Source organism: Prionailurus bengalensis, chromosome A3 (genome assembly GCF_016509475.1).
Source record: "Prionailurus bengalensis isolate Pbe53 chromosome A3, Fcat_Pben_1.1_paternal_pri, whole genome shotgun sequence".
NCBI classification, from domain to species: Eukaryota; Metazoa; Chordata; class Mammalia; order Carnivora; family Felidae; genus Prionailurus; species Prionailurus bengalensis.
Window position 1 is genome coordinate 23,013,794 of NC_057354.1, and position 20,999 is coordinate 23,034,792.

At 48.9% G+C, this 20,999-nt stretch overlaps 1 protein-coding gene across 7 annotated transcripts in view; it reads right to left on the reverse strand.

Moving 5' to 3' along the window:
- The window catches only part of DLGAP4 (DLG associated protein 4), a 200,682-nt gene that overhangs the window by 120,953 nt on the left and 58,730 nt on the right, over window positions 1-20,999 (reverse strand). For all 7 annotated transcript variants that reach the window (XM_043602447.1, XM_043602449.1, XM_043602445.1 and 4 more), the window contains exon 2: window positions 20,684-20,901. The gene's annotated coding sequence lies outside the window, so the exon portion shown is untranslated. The remainder of the gene's footprint in view (window positions 1-20,683; window positions 20,902-20,999) is intronic.

A 20,999-nucleotide genomic window follows, 5' to 3' on the forward strand; every position in this document is an offset into this window, starting at 1 on the left:
GGCTTGTCTATCACCCATGGCTACTGGTCCCCAGGCCATTGAGGCCAAGGCCAGGGTATGGGGGGAAGGTCCTTGAGATAGAACCCTCAAGGTACAATTTGAGTCAAGACTCAAGACTGGCCTTTACTGAGGGTTTCTCAGATGAGTTTCCAGCACTTATGGGGAAGAAGAGCTGACCCCAAATATTCATGTTCCCAACGGCCAAGGTTAGAACTCAGTCTGGGGCCGGGGTCAGGGCTTAGCTTGGGGAAGGGGTGAGGATTTAGTCTTGGATCAAAGTCAGGGCCCAGTCTGGGGCCAGGGTCAAGATTTAGACTGGGGTCAAAGTTGGGGCTCAGTGTGCATCCAGGACTCTCCAGGCAGGTACTTCCCTCTGATGCTAGAGTCTTACTCAGGGACAAGCCTGTTCTTTTGCAATGACACTGAGGCCTAGGAGCCAGGACTCTGCCTTATCTTGGGAGAGGAGCTGTGACAAGAGGTTCAGTTAGACCAAAGAAGAAAACGGCAGAGGTGTGCCCCCCGGCCCCCACCTAGGACTGCTATTCTGGGCCTTTGTAAGTCACAATGTAGGAGTTCAATATAAGGGGACACCACGTGGCAGGCAGTAGGTAATTAATGACCCTGCAGGAGGCGAGTCAGAACCCAGAGCAGGAGCCATGGTGAGTAGGGGTGGGGGTGGGGTAGAACTGGTTTTGGTTAGGGAAGCAGAAGGGTTGGATTTGAGGCCCGCTATGTCCCTGCCTCTCTGTGTGATTTCAGGTTCATCCCTGCCTTCTCCAGCTGCAGGTTTCCCGTCACGGGGAGGACAGTTGAACTCAAGTTTCTAACTTCCCTTTATCTGTGAGAGGCCATGAACAGAAACTCCTTCCCAGGGCAGAACCTGGAGGGGATCTCATGACTTCCACATTCACCTCCAGTGGTCAAATTCTTACTTGGCTTTGGAGGCTCAGGGCGGATATCACTTCCAACATGAAGCTGCTTCTTACTGAAATTCACTGTCCCTTCATCTGGTTTGCCCACTTTTGAGCCCCCAATTCAGCATTGTGCCCACTCTGCCATGCAGAAGAGTAGATGTGGTCCTGACTATCTTTCCCACCAGACTGGGAGGCCAAGAGGTCAAGCTCCATCACCCACCCCTTGGTATTCTGGGCTTCAGGGTCCCACAGCCATGGCCCCTCTGAACCTCAGATCCTTTGGAGAACAGAGTTGTAGTAGGCCCCACTGTTACTGTACTTACTGTATAAATGGCACTGATGACACGGTCACTCTGCACACACTTGAGCAATTAATTGCCTCTTTTCCTTTCAAGGGCACTGTGAGTCCTGCTGCTTCTCATATTTCCCTTTTTCCTTTGTCTGGTAAGAAGCTCAGAGGCAAGTTGTTTACCTCCCTTTAGCAAAGTATAACCTGGAATTATCTCATTTCTAACATATTATCTTCTCCTGATCTCTTATTTATTCCTTTTTCTTATTTATATAAAGGAATACTGGGGCGCCTGGGTGGCTCAGTCAGTTAAGCGGCCGACTTCGGCTCAGGTCATGATCTCGCGGTCCGTGGGTTTGAGCCCCACATCGGGCTCTGTGCTGACCGCTCAGAGCCTGGAGCCTGTTTCAGATTCTGTGTCTCCCTCTCTCTGACCCTCCCCCGTTCATGCTTTGTCTCTCTCTGTCTCAAAAATAAATAAACGTTAAAAAAAAAATTTAAAAAAAAAAAAAGGGCGCCTGGGTGGCGCAGTCGGTTAAGCGTCCGACTTCAGCCAGGTCACGATCTCGCGGTCCGTGAGTTCGAGCCCCGTGTCAGGCTCTGGGCTGATGGCTCAGAGCTTGGAGCCTGTTTCCGATTCTGTGTCTCCCTCTCTCTCTGCCCCTCCTCCATTCATGCTCTGTCTCTCTCTGTCCCAAAAATAAATAAAAACGTTGGAAAAAAAAAATAAACAAGCCCTGGTGCAGAGGTTAAATATAAAAAAAAGTGGGGGTTAGCCTGGGGCTGCCACCAGCAACTCCAGTCCTGAGGCCAGGCAGAGCAATTCCACCCATCTGCACATGCAGGCCTCTCTGCATGGCTGCTCATTACAATCAGAAAGGAAAGCAAGAAACAGCCAGCGTCCCACAGTAGGACACCAGGGACATAATTTCCATCTAGGCACATTGTGGAATATTATGTAGCTGTGAAAAAGAATGAGGTCCACCTCTATGTACAGACCTGAGGAAAAAATCTCCAAATTATAGGATACATAATAAAAGCAGGCTGAATATCAGAATATGGTTCCATTCATGAGAAAAACACACGAAATAAAACAACACCTATACAATTGCAGAGGAAAAGATATGGGAAAGTCTGATGACCCCCATACTTACAGCTCTAGCCTGGATCCCTCTCCTGCACCCCAAATTCATGTATCCAGTTTTCCACTCAGATGTCCGCTTGGATGTCTGACAGGCACCCCTAACTTGACATGTCCAAGCCTGCACTCCTGACCCCACAAACCTGTTCTTCCCAGTCTCCCCAGCCCAACTGATTGTAGGCCCACCCTGCTAACTGATCAGAACAAAATTGTGGATTGAGGCTTGACTCCTTTTTGTCATCCCCAAATCCAGCCCAGCAGCTAACTCTGCCATCTCAGCTTCTCAGAAAGAGGAGGCAGTGGTGGTCTTAGTCCTGACCAGAACCTACCTGGGTGCTCCATTCAGCTCTGGGCACCTCACCTAATGAGTGGGCATGGGATAGTGACCACTATGAGAGTCATGGAGAAGTAATAATCACAGGAATGATGTTAACATCTATTACTTCTTTGGGTGTCTGGGTGGTTCAGTCAGTTGAGTGTCCAACTCTTGATTGAGGTTATGATCCCAGGGGTGTGGGATGGAGCCCCTCATTGGGCTCCATGCTGAGTATGGAGCCTGCTTAAGTTTCTCTCTCTCTCTCTCTCTCTCTCTCTCTGTCTCTCTCTCTCTCTCTCTCCCCCTCTTCCCCTCTCCTAGCTCATGCTCTCCCTCCCTCTCTCTCTCTCAAAACAAACAAACAAACAAACAAACAAACAAACAAACAAACAGCTATTGTTTCTTGAGCAACCCCTCCAAGCCCAGGACTTAACATGCTCCAAATCATTTACCTCTCTCATTGACTCTGTGAGGTGGAGAACCTATCATATCCATTTAACAAATGAGGCCCAGAGAGGTTAACTGACTTTCCCAGAGTCACACAGCTAATATGTAGGACAGCAGGACTTCTAACCCAGTGTGTCCAAATCAAACTAAACATGCCAGTGAAACCAAGTCCTTCAGGCACATTGGAGGGAACTGGAGTTATTGAGTTGAAGTCTGGAGAGAGTTGCTGACATGGAAGGGAAATCTCTGTCTGCTCTCTGAGGTCAATGAAGGATGGGCCAAGGAGGAGGGATTTGTGTTTTGTGGGCTCCAGGATCCAGGGAAGAAGTGGGTCACAAGTAAGACAGTAATTTCTAACAATCAGAGCCCCTCTTTTTCCCAAAGGAGTTAGTTGCCTTGGTTGAAGGGAGTCCCAGCTCCAGAGATACCTGATAGAGCATCCTGTTATGGATTCCATTCCTGGCAGCAAAGCAGAGTGGAAAGAGTTCATGAAAAAGAAGAATCAAGAATGGGGGGAGGGGCTTGTCCTATCATATATCAAACCACATTAGACAGCTATTTGTAGCAGTTCTCAGCAGCAGGTGGGACTTCCTTCCTAGAGCATCTTTGGAAATGATCAGGGCATTTGGGGTTGTAACAATGACTGAGAAGCGTGTGTATGGGGAGTTTCTCCTGGCATTGAGTGCCAAGAATTGGATCAGGGATAATAAAGAGCCTATAATGAGCAGGACAGTCCAGCTCAAGAAAGAATTGTCTTATCCCAAGTGCTAATTAGCCTCTGTTGAAAAAACAATGAGATAGTAATTGGTATAGAATTGGAATACACAAAGGGATCAATGAAACAGCACAGAGTTCTCAGAAACAGATCTATAAATACATGGGCATTTAAACATAAAACAGAGTATTTCAAAACAGTGAGAATAGGACAGAGTATTTGATAAATCTGCTGGGACAAGAGGCTATCCATGTGAAAATGAAGTTATATCCCTACTTCATACCACATGCCAAGATAAAATTCCAGGTGGATTAAAGACCTACATGTGGACCATGAAAAGAAAAGAAAACTTCAAAATTATTAGAAGGAAATGTAGCATATATTTTTGACCCTAGGTGGGGAAAAAAGCAAATAAAGGTAAAAGTGATGCTTTATCACACCAAAATTTTAAACATCTGAAGAAAGGAGACAAAAACAAAATTAAAAGGAAGCAACAGACTGGGAGAAGATATCTGCAACAATCATAACAAGGACTCATAAGCCACATATATAAATCTCTTTAACAAATTAATAAGAGAAAGGTGAGTGACCCATTAAAAACTGGACAAAGTATATATGAATGGGCATTTTTCAGACAAGGAAATTCAGATGACTGTTAAGCAGATAATGAAGGTCAGCCTTTCCAGTAGCCAGGTGATGCTAATGAAAACAAGGCATTTTTCTCCCCGCAGATTGGCAAAATTCAAGATGGATGAATCCACTGATGGTGAGGCACTGAGCAAATGGGAAGTCAGATGTATCACTAACTAAAGTGGCCTAAGTACCTCGGAGGGCAATTTGGCAGTGTTTATTAAAACAGAAATGCCTGCTTCCAGAGAAACACTAACGCATGTCCATGAGGAAGTTCACAGCAGCACTATTTATGGGGAAGAAATGGAAACACCGAAACATTCGCCAGCAGGTGGATGGACAAAGTGTGGTGTTAACATGCAGTGGAATACTCCTAAGCAGAAGAAATGGATGAACCACAGCTGCACTTAGACTTGGATAGATGTCAAAAAAATAAGTGAAAGAAGCAAAATGCGAAGATAATTTGATTATGATGTAATTTATGTAAGAAAACCACTCAAATAATACCCCTGAGTTTGGGTTTGTGAAAGTCCCTCCTACCTGGAATGTCTTTCAGTATCTATTTTCCTTCCTTCCTTCCTTCCTTCCTTCCTTCCTTCCTTCCTCCCTCCCTCCCTCCCTCCTCTCCTTTCTTCCCTTCTCAAACATGCTTGCTCTGTACTGATGGGTGCTGGAGATGAGGCCTCAAGTTGTATCCTTGTCATGAAAAGTCCTCCACTACAACAGAGCCCCCAAATGACCCCTGACCCTGGCTGCAGACAAGTCCTCCCCTCAGACCCCATGTCACATTGTCTCTCAGGGTCTGACACATGAGAACGATCCCGCATCCTGCTGGCTGCACAGGCTGTTGACAGCTTCACAGGAGAGTGTGGGTGAGGTGGCTTGTGTCTCGTAAAGTGTATGTGGGAGGGGTGGGTACTATGGCTGACACCAGCCGCAGCAGAGGAGGTTGGCTGGTGGTGCTAAGCTCCCTGCCTTCTTTCCCCCTGTTCTCCTCTGTCATTTCTGCCATCTTTCCCTCCTTTCCATCTTCACTTTGCTTTAGTGCCAGGCCTTGGAGCCAGGGAAGGGGGAGGAGGGTGCAGCCAAATCTCTGGGACCAGGAGCTAAGGCCACTTGGGTTGGGCTGTGAAGTCAGATCTCTAAGGCCATAGGTGATCATAAGAGCAGGTAGCCACTTCCTCTAAAAAGCCAAACAGCTGCCAAGGGCAGTAGCCATGATCCAGGGCCTCAGATGGTCACAACAGGGTCCTGGAGACAGGGTGGCTAAGGACAGCCTAATTGGGCATGACGACAGCCCTGTGAGGCATATTAAGCTTGGAGCTGTTAGGGTGCCTGGTGGAGGAACAGCCAGAGCTGGCCCGGCCACTGACTCCCACAGGGGCACTTGGCTCTGGGGCCTGAGTCTGCCTGCCTGAAGGGATGTCTGTCAGCTGGGGCTGCCAGGTGCTGCTCCAGCCTGGCTGCCAGTCCCAATGGGAAGTGACACTGGTGGCTCGGAGTGGCAGTTCTAGGCCCTTCTCTGCCAGTATCTTCTGATACTTACTGTGTGCCACCTTGAGGGGGGCTTCCCCCCTTCTCTGGGTCTTATTTCTAACAATGGATTTGTCGGCCCTTTCACATGTGCTGTCTCTTCTGATTCTCTAAACCACCCTGTAGGGAAGTGATTATAGCACCTTTATGCTCTGCTAGAGATGGGGAAACAGGCCCAGAGAGGTTAAGTGACTTATCCAAAGCCACACAGCTCCCAGATGGCAGATCCAGGACTTGAATTTGAGCCTCTTTGATACCTGGTCCCAGTCTGTGACACAATGCCAATTCTCATCTCTCTGGAGACGGTGATGGGAGAGTGGTGGGACTGTAGTCTTGGGGGAAGGAAATACACTGAAGGAAGCCAAACCTAGTCTGAGTCCTGCTTCTGACTCTGTATGCCCCCAGCAGGTCACACCCCTTCTCTGGGCTGGACAGATGACACACAGGATCTTTTCTAGCTTTGATATTCAAGTCTGTGAATATTCTCAAGGCTTTTAGTCCTCAAGACTTCTCAACTCCATCACTTTCTAGCTAAATAAGCTTGGGAAATCTCTCCTCTCTGCTTCCAAATTTATTAAATGGAACCAGGCACTCTTCCCCAGTGTGGCTGTGAGGATAGAGTGATCAGACTTGTCGAGTGCCCAGCATGGGGTCTGGCACATAGAGGGTGCTCAATAAATGGGTGTTCCTGTCTTTTCTATATAATCCCTGAGCCTCACATCCTTTTCAGATCTGGCTCAAATATCACGCCTTCCAGAAAACCCCATGTGTTTCTAAGAGTGTATGTGTTTAGTAGTCTCCCCATGCCTTCCTCTGTGTGTAAGACTAACATCATTGTCTCCATGCTTCAATTTACAAAGGTCAGCCCCAACCATCAGTTCGTGAAATGCTACTAACGACCTTACTATTACTATTGAGGAAACCGAGGTGAGAGAGAGAGAGAGAGAGAGGGAATGAGAGTCAGTCCTTGTGTCACTTAAATTCTCTATGCTTCTGTTTGCTCACATCTAAAATGGGGATACATATGAGTACCTCCCCTGCAGACTGGTGTTTAGCAATAAATGGCATAATACATAAAAATTTCTTAAAAGGGTGCCTGGTAGACAATAATATCAGCAAAAATCCAGCTCAGATATTTCTGCTCCAATTTGTTCAATGCTAGGACCAAAGCCTCTGACCTCCTAGCTGGATCCCCCCAAAACCAGAGTCTTGGAATTGATTAATGAGAATTATCTGAAGACACAACCATGGACAGCATCCCCAGATAAAGGCCAAATGTTCTCTTCAGCACCACGGACAACACCCCTGCCATCAACACCAGGGATCTGGCAAATGCATCCTGTGCACCCCAAACAGCCCAGAGCCAAGGTCAGTGTCAAACCCCTGGCCCATGCCAGGGGGACACTGAAAGCCTCTGTTCTCCAGCCAGTTACCTGCTCTGCTATTTGTAAGGCCCAGAATGGGCTACTTGTATTTCTATTTCCATTTGCAGTGTTTTATTCTAGAGGCCTGTTTTCCTATTTCTCACCCAGTGGTTGGGGTACCTCACGGAGGCTTCCTGGGGGTATTCATTTGGGAAAATTCACCTCCTTGGACCTCGAAAATCTACCAAGCCTTCTTTTCTTCCTCCTGGCCTCATTTCAGACACAAGCAGTGATGACCACTGGGCAGAGTGTCATGGCCAAGAGTGGCAGCAAGGGCCAGGCTGGCTGCCACCTCATTTCAAGGGCTGGGCTCACTGCCCACTGAATAAAGAGGAAGAGTATTTATGATCCTTCAGCCTGTCCCACTCCATCACTCATCCCTAGGGCCATCTTTTATTGGCTCCTTGCCCATTTGATGAGGGCTGGATTCCTGCCCTGACCACCTCTATCTCTGACCTCACTGGTCGCTGTAATGGTCTCATAGAAAACATCTTGAACTGCCTTGGACCCTTCCTCAAGGACTTCCAGGGCTTCAGGTCAGCAGGGATCCCAGCAAAGCCAGCAACTCAGTCTGTCTGAGACAGCAGGAGGGAAAATGAGGCACAAAAGAATACCAGTGTCCATCTCTTATAAATAGGAAGAAGGCCACCTCCACAGAGGTGTGAAAAAATGAGGTGGTATGTCCAGCAACCAGTCTGGTATACAATAGGGTTTAGTTAATGGCTGTTTTCCCTTCCCAACAAGGCAAATATAATGATGATGATGATGATGATGATGATCTCTACCAATACTGGGTGCCCACTATGTGCCAGGTAATGGGTCAAAGTCTTCAGGGATTGGAAAGGCAAGGATTGTTATACCCCTTTTGTTAATAAGGAGATCAAAGCTCAGAGGGGTCAAGAAGTCTGTCAAAGGTCACATAGCCAGGCAAGTGACAGAACCAGATCTCTACCCTCAAATTCCACTCTGCTTCCCCACTTCCAGGAGGTCTTAGATAGCTACAGTCACCCTTACTTGTCACCTGGGGGACCCAGCACAACCCATTTGCTGCCTGCCCACACCCATTGCTGTGAGGTCCATGCCAAGCTGGTTGGCACAGATACTGACTGGAATGTGTGAGGATGGAAGCAGAGTCCAGACTCCTCACCCTTCTGGGACCCCAGGGATATCTGAGGGCCCAGAAGCAGTCCTCTCTCACCCCTGCAACAGTTGCCTCCTCAGCTAAGCTGGCGTCCACCCCAACTGCCTCTGCATAGTCCCCACACACAGAGAAGTAGGGTTCAGGAAGCACCCACCATCATCCCCCAGCCATCACTGATATTCCGCATAGGACCCATCATACCTGTCATACAGGTGAGGACACAGGCCAGGGGAGGGGATGGGACTTAACCCAGGATACATAAACATATGTGACCTCAGGACTCCAAACTCCTTCTCCAGTGCTCCCCAGACTGTGGCCTCAATGAGAGGCAGGAGCCACCACCACCACTTGTTCACTGCAAGGTCTCCAGCACCCATCTATAGGTCTGGTCTATAGAATTTTCTTTCCCACGTCTGTGGGGAGGGGCAATGTGTTACCTACTTTCTCTATCCAGTCCAAAGAACTTTGTATACAGTAGGCCCTTAATGAGTATTTCTTAAGTCATTTCATTCATTTAGTAACTATTTATTGAGTGCTTAATGTATGCCATGCACTGTTCTATGTGGGTGCTCACTCCACCACACAGCAGTAAGAAAACACAGACATAAATAAATGGACATTCCAATTCTGTGATGACACTGACTAGAATGGAGTGAATCTACCTTTTTCCTTGTCTGTTTCCCTACTCACTGTGAATGCCATAGAATCTTCCCAACAGCCCCTGTGAGGTGGGCACTTTAAAGTGGATCCTGCCAGCTATTCTGCTTGTCATTCTTTTCTTTTGCCTAATTAATAGAAGCACCCAGTTAGAAATATTTACTTCAGCAGCTTCTCTTGCAGCTAGGGTGGCCATGTGACCACATCTGGCAAATGAGGTGTAGGTAAGAGTCCACTGAATGAGGCTCCCAGGAAATCTATGGTTTTCCTGCTAAGAATAGCAGATTCAGAAAGTATGCGGTCTTTACTACCTTTGTCTTGCCTGGAATTCAGACACAACATGTGGAGGTGGAGCAGCCATTTCATACCCATGAGAATGAAAGATACATGCTAAGGGTGGCAGAGGCCTGAGCCTTTGATCGCTCACTTGAATTGCTGTGGACTGCCTGCTTCTGGGGTCCTTGTTATATGAGAATAGCTTCCTGGGTGTTTATATCACTGTTACTCTCCTCCCTTCTATTACATGCAGCCGAATGCAATTCCAACTAATTCAGTATTATCATATCAGGTGAGGCTCAGAGAGATCAAGTGATTTTCCCAAAGTCACACAGCAGTTAAACAGATCTAGAATTGGCCTCTGGGTCTAATGCAGGTAAGCACATCAGCCTGTGCTCACTCCACCCCCCTGCTGGCATTCCCACCTGCAGTCCTAGGCTGCGAGGAAGCCCCTCCCTGCACCCCACAATTGGCTCTCCAATAAGACCCTTCCTGACCACTCTGGGTTCTGGTTCTAAGTTCCCCTGATGAGTCCTCTCTTACCTGACTCCACCTCCAGCTCCACACAGGTCCAGATCCTCCCTTCAGTATGTACCTGTCTCAAGTCCTAGGATTCTCTCAGATCCTGACCCCTGTTAATCCCCCTCATCCCTGTTCATCCACTTCTATCTGGTCCAGAATTCCTCTACTGATGGCCTCCAACAGAGTGCACAGAAGGTTCTTGGTCAATCTTTGCAGACAGGTCTCCTGGTTCTCATCTCTTCTCCACCAGGGTCCTGCACCCACCACCATTCCTTAAGGGCAGCTCTAGACCCAGCATTCAAGGCCTCTAGGATTTAACTCCTGCCACCTTCCCAACATTTTCTCTTGCTGTTCCCTTTGCCCCCAACCCCTTTACTCTGACTAGCGCTTGCCGGGATTCCTCGGACCACAGAGAGGCCCGCTCTGACCATCCTGCCTTAAGCAGGTACTGACCACCACCGTCCCCTACCACCCCCTCTCTCAGTTCCTGGCTCTACTTGAGCACAACCTAGAATCTTGTTAATTTACTGTTTGTATATGTTTGTCATCTATACCCCTTCCCCCCAAAAGAACCAGAGCTTCTTGAGGGCAGGAAACATGCCCATATTTTCCATCAGTTTTCCCAGTTCCTGGCATGAGGCCCAGTACTCAAATTCAATCAGGAAGTGCTGAATGAAGCTCAAACTTGCTTCCCACACCTTCCTGCCACCCACTTTCTACTCTAGCCAAATAGAACTACTAAAGCTTCTCTGAACCCTCCTACTGCACTTGATGCCCAGAGTCTCCCTCCCAGCTCTGCCTCCAGCTGGGCCTACCTCTCCCTCCCGTCCATCCAGACCAAATTGTTCTATGTTGCATGGCCTCAGGGTTCAAGCAGATGGGCATTCCAGATTCCAGCAGGGGTGAATGAAACTTTCAGACAGAGTGTGTGTGTGTGTGTGTGTGTGTGTGTACACACTGGGAAACTGGCCACCTATACTTTACTCTGGATGTGGCAGCCTCTAAATGTCCTTATTCATCCATTTCTGCCTCTGGTTACTCCTATTTGAGTTAATTTTGAAATGCCCCAGTATTCTCTACATAGCTACAGTTGTAAGAAAGAAGAAAAGAAAAACACTAATATTTACTGAGCTCCTACTATGTGCCAGACATTGTTCTAGGCCAAATAATAATGACGATGATAATGGTGATAGCCCTAGTATTTACTGAGCACTTAGCATGTGCCTGACATCATCCTAAGGACTTTTAATTGGATAGACCCTATTATCCCCACTTTACAGATGAAGAAAAAGAGGCTCAGAGGGTTGGAGCCGCTTGTCCAAGGTCACAGAGACAATAAGCAGTCTTGAATTCAGGTCTCTCAATCTAAAACTTGCTCCTCTGCCAGGTTGAGCTGGGCAACACCCGGGTGTCTGGGAGTAGGGGGAGGAGGCACTGCAAACTCCTGCTGAATGAATGCAAAGCTGAAAGCCACGACTTCCTGACCAGGGGCTGTCCTGCGGTAAGACTGGGCTGGTAAACTTACCCTCATCTGCAAGGCTGTAGAACAGTGCTCCAGCCCCCAGGAGGACCAGGTCCGAGGAGTCTTGGGGTGGACGGAAGTCAGTGAGCCTGGGCTCCGCTTCCGTGGTTAAGGCTGAAGATTTTCCCAACAGCCAGGGCCAAATTTATCTGCCAATCCCCCGAAGAGCTGATTCCAGCGTCTGTCTGGAAATGTCAGCCCGTGTGGTTGGAGGAACACAGGGAGAGTTTTCCTCTAAATAGCAGGAAGCATATGGGAGGCGGATGGCACCAGCCGCCCCAACCTGCCAACTCTCACTCAAGCAGGAGCTAAAAGGGGCCCAGAAGGGTCTGGAATTCCTACCACCTCCTGGGGTGGGGGAGGAGCTGGAGACAGGGAGAGTGGCAATGAGAAGGACCCAGAGCAGGCCCTGAAATGCAGGTAGGCAGAAACACCTGACTGATAGACAGCAATCTAAGGCCCTTCAAATGGAAGCGACACACCCAAGAATTTAGCATAACATCAACAACAGTGATAACAGCCACCAAGGGGACAGGAGCACTTGCCAAATCTGGGTTAAGCACTTTATTTGGATGATTTCACTTCAACTTTGCAACCAACTCTAAGATAGCGGCTGCTGTTTTCCCTATATTACAGATAAGGAAACAGGATCGGAGAAGGAAAAACATGAAATCAAAGAATCTTTGGGCTAAAAAGGAACTTCCAGATCCCCAGCTGAATCACATATACTCTACAGACTTTTCCATCAAGTTGTGGTGCAGCAGCTACTTGAATATTCCCAGTGATGGGGAGCTCATTACCATCCAAGTTAGCCCATCTGCAGAGAGCTTTTTGTATCCCAAAGGGTTTCCTAGTCTAAGCTGAAATCTCCTTCCCTAGAGCTTTTCCTGTGGGTGCCAGACTCAGACTCTGTCTCCCCCGACAGACACAGAAAGGCAGGGGGCAAGGCCCCTCCAGGTCTCTGATTTCTCTCTGCAGGTGACACACCCATTTCCTTGTTTACCCCTGCATCCCTCACCATGGTAGTCAGATCAGCCCCCACACTGGTACTTACTGTGTGCTAGGTGGCGTGCAGAGCCTCCTCAACACATACCCTCTTCTGACCTTCCTCACAATCCCTGGGGAGGTATTGTCATCACCCCCATTTTACAGAGGGGCAAATTGAGGCTCCATGAGGGGAAGCCACTTGCTGGTCACTCAGCAGGGGGATGGGGACACTGGAGACCTCACTGGGCTGCTGCTTTAAGTCTCATGAAAGCTGACGAGGTTGCTGCAGGCCTCCTTGGGGACTCTCTCACTGATACTAACCCAGGCTTTGCCAGGATTCACCTCGATACTTGTCCACAGGGCCCCTAAGCCCACGTCACCCCATCCCAGGATAAAACAACCCTCCCTTTCCCCTTCTACAGTACCCGCTAAGTCCCCACTAAGCACCCCACTAAGTTCCCACTTAGCACCTTGCTAAGCCCTGGTAAATCTCCCTGCCAACATGCCTTTCTATACCATCTGCATGGTCCTCCCCTGCCCAGTCAGCCCCAACTGTCACCAGCCCAATAGAAGGACCTTTCTAACACCAAGACCTGTCCTGTCTTTGGCTCCCTTCCAATCCAAAGATCTCATGTAAACTTCCTGGCCCAATAGTTGAGGCCTTCCAAACTCTGATTCAACTGACCTCTCCAGCCTCTCCCCCTCACCCCATCCGCAACACCTGTGGCCTAAGAGCTTCGCAGGAGGCAGGTGAGATCTTTGCATAGCCCATTCCCCTACCTGGCTCACCCTCTGAGCTGTTTCTCCTGAAGAACTCCTATTCACCCCTCAAGACTCTGCGTAGAGGGGTAGAATCAATTTCTCTGTCCCAGGAGATCCCTGACTGATGGACACCTCCCTATGATCTGACATGTATCACCTGCCCTCGCTGATGGAGATGCCACTCCTTGGCTGAGCTGCCCTGGGCAGGGGATGCTCTGATGCAGCTTTGGAGCCTGCTGTCTAGCACAGCGCCTGGCACATGGTAGGTGCTAATCAGTGTTTGTGGAGTGTGAGAGTGAATGAACAAATGGGGGCTGTGGGGCACAAGGAAGTCTTAGAGATGACCCATAAAACACGGCTTGTGCATGTCACAGCTCTGATTGTTTGACAAACAAAAAATGCTGCTGTCAAAATAAACAGTCAGAAACATGTGATTAATGAAGATTTTGCTGGCTGCCTCCAAATGTAGGAAGATATCAGGGGATGATCTGGGATGGTTGGAGGTTCCAGGAAAAAAGTTGTCCAAGCCTCAATAGATGAAGTGACCAGGGCTTACCTACAGACAGGGTGGGAGGAGATGATGAGGAGGGCCATGGAGCGTGTAGGGGTGTAAGAGACTGAGTCCATGTCCCAGGCCCGCTTCTAGCTTGCTGTGTGTTGTTGTAAAGGTGGTTTGGCTTCTCTGACTTTTGATTTCTTGTTTGTAAAATACAAAGGAAATTTGGAGAATTGATTGAAGCAGATGTGTGTTGAAAAGTCTAAACACTGCCTCTGCAGTCAGGTTGATGTGAGTTTCTCCGTTCAGGGTCCCATCAGGGGGTGCAGACCCCCAGGGCCTGTTTTTCTTGGAATCCTCTAGCCTGAAAATACAGGCCCCTGCCAGCCCTCTGTCAGGTCGTTTGAGAGACAGAGAGACCTCAGTGGCAGATGGGAGGAAAGTGTTCCAGGTGTGCCTCCAGGTGTGGCAGGACTGTGTAGTGGATCCTGCAAAGGAGCCTTCTAACCACAGGTAGAAGGAATGGAGAGTGAGCTCCCCATCCCTAGGGGTATTCAAGCCATGACTGAACACCTCAGGACAGGAATTCTGACCCAAAGTGGCAAGGAATTTAGACCTGACTCCTCCAAGGTTATGCTCTCAGTACCAGCCAGATTGAGCTTGCTGACACTTGCCCCCTCCCACAACACCTCACAAAGGCTCCCCGCTGCCTTCAGGGTCAAGTCCAAGCTCTTACCATGGCATTCAAGGCCCCTGTGTTCCGTGCCTGTCACTGGTTGTTCCCTCACCACATGCCTAGGAGCCCCTGACACATTGTTTCTCCTGCCAACATTTTTCCTGTAGTCTTCTTGGCTACTCAGCTTAGTGTCTCCTCCTGCGGAAAGCCTTCCTTACTCTCAAGCTGGCTTTTGTGTTCCCTCAGCTCCAGCATGCACACCCACCTTCCAGATAAATCATCTGTTGGCTCGTCTCTCTCCCTCAAAGACTGCAAGACCCTCAATGGTCCAGAGCAGGCTTTCACCCAGAGGGCCAATGTCCCCTCAGCTGAACTGACACTTTATAGAGATTCCGATGTTCTGATTCTGAGAGAGTCCAGAGCTGCCCCAGTGAACTTCTGACTACAAGATTTGGGCTCAGGATTGTTCAATAATTATATTATTTCTTCTGATTATGAAAGGCATGCATCTTGGGAAATTCAGGTAAGGATAGGAGGGGGAATTTGCTGTGTTTGGCCACTGTTTGGCCTTCTTTAGGCCACAGCCTACTTTTTTTGTTTGGGTTAGCTACACTTATTCACCTTCCACTGGTAAAGTTCTGGTGGTACCGAGTCCCTTCCAGCTGGGGGTGGTGCATAGGCCCCAGTGGCCAATCAGAACAATTAATGGGGGTGGGCACATCAATTTAATTTATCAACTTATCAATTTGATAAATTTATCAATTTGATAAATTTGACTTATCAAGGCCAACACTCAGTCCTTGGGACTTGTGTTTGAGCTCTCTAGGAAGAAGTCTTGCATATTCCTCTGGACAGGCATCTTATCACCTGTATGAGAGAGCTCTATAAGAACACAGGAACAACCCAGAGGAAGCAGAGTGAAAAATGGCGAGAAAAATCGAGTCCTGGTGACAGTGTCTGAGCCCCTGCATGCTGCTGAGCCTGACTTAACTCTGGACTTTACAATCTCAAGCCAATAAATTCCACTTTTGTTTAAATCAGTTTGGGCTGGGTTTCCTGTCACTTGTACCTGAAAAGTACCTGAATGATGCAAGCAAAAATATTAATAGAGCTCTTTCATATCTCACCACCCAGAGGAAGCTGCTGTGAACAGTTTGATTGCTGTCATTCGAATAGGGGTTTCTCTGGGCAGGAGTATGCATGTATTTCTATAAATTTTTTTCTAACAAAAATGAGATCATACAATATACACCATTTTGTAACCTATTTTTCCCTCAACAATGCACCACGGACATGTTTCCATGTCAACAACTATAGATCTGCAGCACTGTCTCTACAGCCACTGAGAATGCCATTGTCTGGCTGGACTGTAATTTATTTAACCATATCTTGCTGATAGATAATTGGGTAGTTTCTAATTTATTACCATCATCAGGAGAGGTTCAGTATAGTTACTTGTAAAATGCTCATGTTTGCTCTTGCTGGATTATTTATGAGTAAGATTCTGTGATTCCAAGAGTTTGACTTCACAACTGGAAGTTTCTCTACCTGAGATTTAAGTTTCTCTGAGTATCTATAAAGGTAGTGACTATCTTTCTGGCAGGTTTAGTGGCTACCAAAAAAGCAAATCCAGGGCTAGGGTGCCCCGTAACAGCATCTCTGGGAAGAACACTCATTAACAGACATGCAAGTGAGTTGGTGGGAAGGTAGCCACGGCTTGGGGATGGGGCGGGGGTACTGGCCTGAGGTCCAGCCAGCTGTGTGTGCACCCAGCTAAGCTCCCGACCTCCCTGTGCCTCATCTGCCAGCTTGGTCTGACTCTCAGTGACCATGGGAAGACACATGCCTAGGGGACAAGTCAACACTGAGAGTCCATGCAGGATGTAATGAGCACACAGTATATGTCACCTCTGGCAGTCACGGGGTAACAGCAGCAGCCACCAGGGACGCAACACTGGGATTGTTCTAGTCCTCTACATGTTTGGTTTAAAAAACATTTTTTTAATGTTTTCTTATTTTTGAGAGAGAGAGGCAGAGAGAGAGAGAAAGAGACACAGAATCCAAAGCAGGCTCCAGGCTCTGAGCTGTCAGCACAGAGCCTGAAGCAGGGCTCAAACCCACAAACTGTGAGATCATGACCTGAGCTCAAGTCATATGCTTAGCCAAATGAGCCACCCAGGTGCCCCATAGTCCTCTACATGTTTTAATTCACTAAAGCCCCAGAGCCACCCACTGATGCTATTCTTGTCTCTGTTTCACAGAAGGGAAAGCTTGGCCTCAGAGAGGGTGAGTGACTTGTCCAAGGTCATACAGCCAAGAAAGAGTAGAACCAAGGTATGGCCCAGATCTGCTGATTCCCCAGCCCATGTCTTATCCCATTTTACTGCAGTAGGTGGCAGGAGAGGAGAACTGCCTCAGGCAGGACAGTGGGGCCCCTGACCCCCTTGTTCCTCCCCACCAAGTCCTAACACTCAGGAAAGACTCCAAATCTAGAAAAGTATAAAGAAGACAGCAAAGATCTCCCATGTCCCCACTGTGAACAGTTTCAGAAACACATGTAGTTCTTACAAAAATGATATCATGCTGCCCATGCTGTTTTATAACCTCTTTTTTTTTTTTCTTCAACTCTACAACAACTATGAAGTTCTTCCTGCAGCCGGGAATCTAGGGCCACAGCCCCATTTCTAACAGCTGCAGTGGGCGCCACTGTATGACTTCAGTAAACGGATTTAACTCGTCTCCTGGTGATGGCCAAATGGGTTATTGCCAACTGTCCTTCCACTGTCAACAATGTTACAGTGAACACTCTCCAGCATGTCTGGATCCCTGTTATACTTCAGATCCCAGCTGAGAGGCCACATCCCTAGAGAGGCTGTCTTAGACTATTCCATGTCATTCAGGCCCCCTCCTTTGTTAATATTTACAATGTCACCATGCTAATTTCCTTCCCTGCACGGATGGAGTCTCTTCTTGTTCACTTGTTTGGTGATTGTGTAATATCTGTCTCTCCCCAAGGCGGTGTGCTCTCTAAGGGCACAGACTAGCAGGGACTAGCACTCAGTAAATGTCCTGGGAATGCAGGAATGCCTCTGGGGCTGGTGCCCTGTCTGCAGAGCAGCTACACCTGCTTCAGGGTTTGGAGACGCCTTCTGCCATGCCACCCTCCAGGCCACATCCCCAATACCAGTTCAGGGACCCACAGATCTGCCTCAGAACTTGATTCCAGTCATGGGCTGCTTGGAGCTTCCATGCCAGGTGCCTGACGTGCCAGGACCCTAGCAGGGTTGTTCTGAAGATTAAGAAAGATGATGGATGTGCTTAGCACATAGTCGGTCTTCAGGAAATGGCAGTTTGGCCCCACAAGCAGTTAGTTCAGAGGCTGGGTCTGACCCTGTTTCACTCAGATGACCCCTTTTTACCTTGAATGATTCCTGGGTATGCCCCGGCCTATCCCTAGGGATGTCCCATTCCTGTCCCTCAACACTTGTTAAATGGCTAAATGCTCTGCTCTGACCCCACGTCAGTCTCCCAGACATACCTGTTGCCTACGGCCATGGACACCTGCCTGCCCTCCAAGCCTTAAAAATGCAAGAGGCACTGACACATGTCTGAGGAAAGGTGGAGGAACCCCCTGCCCTTTTGGGAGAACTTGGGGTAGTGATGCCCGAATCAGCCTGTCAGATTTCTCATCCCATCTCCCCCACCCAAGTGTTCTTTGACCCCATAGCAAGTAACTACCTCTCTAAGCCTCGTTTCCTTGTCTGTAAAATGGCCACAATAACAAAATCTGTGAGGATTCAAGGAGATGAGGTAAAATGTTTATTAGCAAAGAGCCTGGCCTTTAGTAAGTGCTCAATGAATATTAGCAATTATTGTTATAATTGCTTTTTAACCTTTTGACAATGAAACATAATACATAGGGAAAGTGCACAAAACAAAAATGTTGACTGCAATAAATTGTCACAAAATAAAGAGTTGTGTAACCACCGCCTGGGTCAATGAATAGAATACTGCCTGCTCCTCAGAAACTCCTCCTGCCCCACTCCCAATCCTTAACCCCCAATCCTTCCTGCCCCCATCCTGCCCCACTCCCAATCCCATTTCTCCATAAAGCTGATCCTTTCCCAGACTCTTATGGCGCTGTCGCTATTATCGATAATAATAAGCACATAAAAAAATGTGTGGCTACTCTGCCCCGACCCCACCGGGCTCCCAGACCCCTGGCCGCCTCTGCCCTAGGCGTGGAGACTCCCCATCCAATTTCCTGACTGTGGCTCCAGCTCTTCTTTAAATAACCAGCTTGTTAGCAAAATAGCAGCAAGTAACACCTCCCTCGCTGCCACCCGAGCCTTCATCTTTCCTACAATGCTGACGGCTGCTCTCCCAACTCGTGCCAAGGAATCCCGTTCTCCGTCACTGGGCCACACACACCAGGGGCTGCCGGCTACGTTCTTTTCTCAGTGGCCACAGTCCTGCCCCTCTGGCCACGCCTGGCCTGGGCACTGAATGGCAATAATTTTCAGGAAGGACTAGAATGTTGACAGATGGGCCCTCTGCCCCAGGTCCATGACTCAGTCTCCCCAGGCCTCGGCCTCCCACAAGGTTATTGGTAGTTTAGCCGAGATCAGAAGAAAACAAAGCACTTAGTGCTAGGCCAGGCGCATAGTAATTGCTCAAGGAAATTCTTGCTGTGGTTCCAGTTGCTCCTGTTACATATTTAGTCGCTGGGGAGGACATGCAGGGCTTAGGGCATGACCAGGAGTGTTTGCAAATGATTAAATCCCACAGATACGCAGAACTCTCAGATGGAGGTACCCTTATCGGTTTTTTTTTTTTTCTGCAACAGCTTCTCAGCCAAAAGCAATAGCTAGCTGTCTGTGGTCACTACAACAGGTGGAGGCCAGGCTAGGGGAGTTGGGGAGCAGCTACTTAATAGGGGCATTGCACAGTTATTAATAATGAGGCTGGCACCGCACGAGTGTGCGGTTCCTTGTTCTCGAAGAAGAAGCAATTCTACATACATTATATACAGCAAACTTCATGGGTTTTTTATTATCCTATGACATTTGCATATTATACATATTTACGAGTCTTTTTCCTTCTCACAACCATCCCATCAGGGAGGCTGGGCAGCTATTGGCAGATAAAGAGAATTGAGACCAGAGGGGTTGGCTGTCCCGCTGACCCCAGTGGACTGCAAGCTCTCTGGGATCGGCAGGGACCAGCAGCTGGCCAACAGGCCAGTGGGCTCCTGGGTGGAGGGAGGGGAGAGTACCTTCCCTCCTCTCCCTCTTTCTTCTTTCCACAACTGCTCACTCTGTAACCATTATGTGCCAGGCATTGTGCCAGCTGCTGGCTGTCCACTGGGGACTGAAGCAGTTCTATCTCAAGTTGGAGGAGCTTAGGCCAGACAAGGAGGCAGATCATAAACCAACGGGCCCATGCTGAGTGGTGGTGGGCAACCCTGGGCAAGCCCCTTGAGCGCCTATGAGCCTCAGTTTCCTCCTATGTGAACAGCCTTGGGAGGTGGAGGGAGGATGAGATGCAAGAATGCGGCGAGTGTCAGGCGCTGTGGCCGGCACTGAGTGGGGGCATGCTGTTGGGATCATCTTTGTGTGAAGGACAATGGGACCAGGTGTGGACAGGCTGTGGCGTCCTCGGATGGGTAGTCAGAGATGATGCAGGGTGCTGCACCTCATCCCATTTTGGGGTCAGGCAAAGTGGGAACTGGAGGGGTATGGGTGGAACAGGTTAGAGGGGCGAGAACAATGGGGCTCCCCAAGACTCAGGAACTCTGATGGCCTCACCTCAGCCCCTCTGCAAGCCCTAGAACTTCTGTGGCTTCCAGAATGGTTCACTGCTCCCTTTCCCTTCCTGAGCCCATGTCACCAACTGCCCTAGCCTCTTAGGTGTGGTAAGCACTGGCCTTTGATGTGGACAGAGCTGGGCTTGCTGTGCATCCTCAGGCAAAAGGCTTCCCTTCTCTGAGGCTGTTTCCTCTGTAAAACAGGCACAATCACTGTGCCCACCTGCTGGGGTGTTGGGAGGACTGAATAAGACAAGCAGTTAAACTATAAATTGAGCCCAGACATATAAAAGCTCTCACTGAGGTCCCTTCGCCAGCATGTGGGCGCCACTGGGTAGAAGGCTGGGCATCTCCCAACTGTGCAGAGCGTGGGTGGGCGGGTGAGCAGCCCTGATTCTGTGTGCCCAGCCTGTGGACGCAGTTACTTACCAACCAGGGAGCTACGTGCAGAGGGAAAATGGGAACCAGTCGGGAACCAGCAGGCGTCACCTCGGGAGCAGGCACTGGACCAATGGCTGGCACACACATCCCTCTGGGCACTCAATCAGAGGTGTTGGCGGGAAGCAGCGTGGGACAGGGGCTCCCTGGCACCCAGAGAGACCAGGTTCTGGCCACTCAGCACCTGGCAGAGGGAGAGGCACCAGCGTCTGTAGGAATGGGGGAGAATGTCAATGAGGAGGCGCCCAGGATAATCCCTCCACCGTGAAACCCCTGGACTGGCCTTGGGATCTCTGGAGAGGGAGAC